The sequence below is a fragment of the Ochotona princeps genome, chromosome 23 (assembly GCF_030435755.1).
Source record: "Ochotona princeps isolate mOchPri1 chromosome 23, mOchPri1.hap1, whole genome shotgun sequence".
NCBI lineage: Eukaryota > Metazoa > Chordata > Mammalia > Lagomorpha > Ochotonidae > Ochotona > Ochotona princeps.
The window spans coordinates 22,682,044-22,686,125 of NC_080854.1; the positions used below are offsets into that span (position 1 = coordinate 22,682,044).

At 39.6% G+C, this 4,082-nt stretch overlaps 1 pseudogene; it reads left to right on the forward strand.

The window, feature by feature from the left end:
- The first annotated feature begins 2,493 nt into the window (after positions 1-2,493).
- Positions 2,494-3,509, forward strand: LOC101519354 (high mobility group protein B1-like; annotated as a pseudogene).
- Positions 3,510-4,082: the final 573 nt, after the last annotated feature.

The following is a 4,082-nucleotide window of genomic DNA, read 5'->3' on the forward strand; positions in this document are numbered from 1 at the left end:
CAGACTCACATGGCAGTCACACACTTCCAGATTAGTATGCTGACAATTAGCCACAGCAGAGCCATTTGTCTTAAATCAGCTTAAAGTCTGTTAGCTGAAGCCTAATTAAACATTGGCAGTTGCTTAGAAATAAAACAATTACAAAGTCTTTCAACAGTACCATCTTGTCACTGCAGAAAACTTCAGTCGGAAAGACTTGCAAGCTATTGGAAATCTTTTGCTGGTCTATGTTTTGGCTTCAGCCACAACTAATGTGCTCATTATAAATAACACCTTGCAGAGGGACTTGAATGAGACAGTTGTTTCCTCTGTGCAGCTCAGGTATTTGGGATTTTCCCTACATCTGGGAGAAAGCCAAAAAATCAAAGTGAATTGTATTCTGTTTGTCACAGCAGCTGGATGTTATACAGAAAATATCCCAATGAGATAACAACAGATAAATCCGAACACCCTAATCACTTGGCTCTTTTCCCTTTCATGATATACACCATTCTCTTATTTTGGTGGGGTTTTCTTACCTCCCAGATTACCAAATAACTTATGGCATGTTGTGTGCTTTCAAAATTTTTTAAATCTCCATTTATAGTTGGTATTGAGATTCTAGATACATAGGAAAAGGACCATGTCATCCCTGAGCTTTGTAATAATGACTGGACAGGAGCTTTGAGATATGAATTCACAGTTCATTCAAACTGTCTTAACCTCTTGCTCTTTGAGAATTTTCTCTTTCTCAACTATCCATTTGTTTCTTTAAAGAGCAAGTTTCATGTATTTCATAGACACATAATTTTAAGAATATGACACCTTATCCACTCCTTTTCCATTCATTCATTGTTTTAAGCTGCTATTATAAAAATTTCAACTTTAAGTTGGTTTTTCCTAATTAATACAGGAAATCTTTGTCATTGATACCAAGTAGTGATTAGTGGGTAATCAATCCTTTTTCTAAAAAGCAGCTAATGGTTTAGTTCAATTCCTGCCTCTTGGTATTTGCATAGTACTAAAGTAGACTGGCTGTTCAAACTTCTGCTGGTTCAATTTCTAATTGTACAACTGACAAAGGATCATCTCTTTGTCCCCTAAACTCAGGAGAATGCAACAGCTGCAATTAATTTAAATAGGGTAGTCTCTTTAAAAAGTATATGCAGTCTAAAGAGCAGAGAGAACCCATGTGAATTTTCAGCCATCTAATCTAAACATATGGAAAAGATGAGTGTTGGAAAGGTATAGGAGGCCTCCAATCTGGTCTGATATCTTGTCCTGGAGGCTGATTGCATCTGGACTCAGCATGTTGTTGAGAAGCAATCTGTAAAGATGTGCAGACATGGATCTTTGAGCCTCCTGTTGAGTCATCCAAGACTGTGCAGATTCCAGTAGTTCAGGTTCTGCGTTTCCATGTACTAGTGAAAGAAAGTAAACCACCCTGGTTTGGTGCTTGATGACTACCTTTGTATTTTTGCTTGTGTATTTCAGCATATAATTGGTTACTTGTAAATGATAACCATCTCACTATCTTACATTGGAAATTATAAGAATGCTTCTGGAAACTGACAGAGAAACTGACATCATTCTTCACTTGGAGCCAAACTGCCATTCACAGTGAATGAAATTTAAGGAAAAAAAACCCCAGGAGCCACATAAACAGTAAATATAATAAACTCACAAGGCTACTCAAAAACCATGATCAAGTGACAGGAGGCCTGTAAGTTGTTAGAAGAAAGCAAATTCTCAACCTTCTAATTAGGCTATGGTTATAACCATCACACCACACACCAGTTGATAGAGTAGCCTGAACTTTCTTTACACCTACCTCTTACAAAAAATGAAAAGAAATTACATTAAATCCATTATACATAATACTGACATACACTAGTAGAGGATTTCTTACGTCATTCATAAAAAGTAAAGGAACAGAATGACAAGATTGACGAGATAGAAATCCACTGAGTTATAGGGAGATTTTCAATCCATAAACATGTTCCCTGAGAAGAATACAAAGCAAGATGAAAATGCTGACTTCCAATTTCTTGAGTCAAACTTCATTAGGCATGTATTCTAGATTACCCACATTACTGAGAGTGTTTAAAAACATTTATGGAAAATGAATTGAAAAGATAAGTTGGTTCTCAGGTAAAACTTGTGGAATCTTTGTATAGATTTGTTTTCATAACCCATATTCTCTATGAATCTTTGGAAAAGTTTCCACATCAAAATCAAATATGTTTAGGTCATTCCTTTTGTGATATCCAGTCCTCAACATGACCCTAATGAGTCTGTTCTTGAGGCCCCTGTTTTTTTTTTTCTCTCATATTTGCCAGAGTTTGTGTGATCAATAAGACATGACAGTTACAAAGCCAAGTGAGCAGGCTACATCTGGCTCCCACTCTCACAGCCATTGCAGTACCTGAGTTCTATTGTGACAGCATTGGAGCAAAGAAGAGGCTCGACCAGCACTGAGCAACTCTGTGCCTCGCAGAGGAATATTAACTAGCCATGGGAAAAGGAGATGCTAAGAAACTGAGAGGCAAAATATCATCATATGCATTCTTTGTGCAAACTGCCAGGAGGAGCACAAGGAGCAGCACCCAGATGCTTCTGTCAACTTCTCAAGAGTTTTCTAAGAAGTGCTCAGAGAGGAGGAAGACCCCGATTACTAAGGAGAAGGGAAATTTTGAAGACACGGCAAAGGCAGTCAAGGCTCATTATGAAAGAGAAATTAAAATCTGAATCATTCCTAAAGGGGAGCCAAAGAAGAAGTTCAAAGATCCCAATGCACCCTAGAGGCCTCCTTCGACCTTCTTCCTGTTCAATTCTGAGTATCAACCAAAAATCCAAGGGGAGCATCCTGACCTCTCTATAAGTGATGTTGCAAAGAAATTGGGAGAGATGTGGAAGAACAGTGCTGCCAATGAGAAGCAGCCTTACAAAAAGAGGGCTGATAAGCTGGAGGAAAAAAATGAAAAGGATACTGCCACATACCAAGCCAAAGGAAAGCCTAATGCATCCAAAAAAGGGAGCTGTCGGGCCCGGCGGCGTGGCCTAGCGGCTGAAGTCCTCGCCTTGAAAGCCCCGGGATCCCATATGGGCGCCGGTTCTAATCCCGGCAGCTCCACTTCCCATCCAGCTCCCTGCTTGTGGCCTGGGAAAGCAGTCGAGGACGGCCCAATGCATTGGGACACTGCACCCGCGTGGGAGACCTGGAAGAGGTTCCAGATTCCCTGCTTCGGATTGGCGCACACCGGCCGTTGCGGCTCACTTGGGGAGTGAATCATCGGACGGAAGATCTTCCTCTCTGTCTCTCCTCCTCTGTGTATATCTGGCTGTAATAAAATGAATAAATCTTTAAAAAAAAGGGGGGGGGGAGCTGTCAAGGCTTAAAAGAGCAAGAAAAAGAAGAGGAGGAAGATGAAGAGGATGAATATAAAGTTGGTTCTAGGGCAGTTTTTGTTTTCTTGTCCATGAAGTATTTAACACATCCTCCTCCCCTGTACATAATTCACTCATTCTAAAGGGAAAAAAAATTGAAAGGTAAGGCTGTCTCACATTTTTTTAAGATATGGCAAAAATGATAGTGTCTTCTGAAGCTAAAGCATAAGAAGTCATATGGTTTATTCCTACTCTATTCGTGTGATGGATTGTTAATTGTGGGAAAAGTAAATGTTATGTTGCCAGGACATTCAGATGCCCTTATGGAGAGACCCATTAGAGTAGAGCAACTGGAGGCCAAGAGCCCGTAAGACACTGAGAAGTCCCGCCAGCTGCCATGTGAGTGAGCTCTGATGCAAATCCTTTAGCCCAGTCAAATCTTACATGTCTGCAGTCTTACCCACTATCTTAATCACAACCTCATGAGAATCTTGAACCAGAGTTAACTCAGAGCTCTCTATACCATGATTCATAAAAACTATAAAAATGAAAAGGTATGATTTTCAGCTGGTAAGTTTTGGCAAAATGTATTACAATGCAATAGATGACTAATGAACTTTTCTGATATAAATGATGAATGATATTACTTATTCCCCTAGATGCGTACTCTCTGAAGTTGTTAATTGTGTTTTCTAAGTCTACCATCAACAATTTCT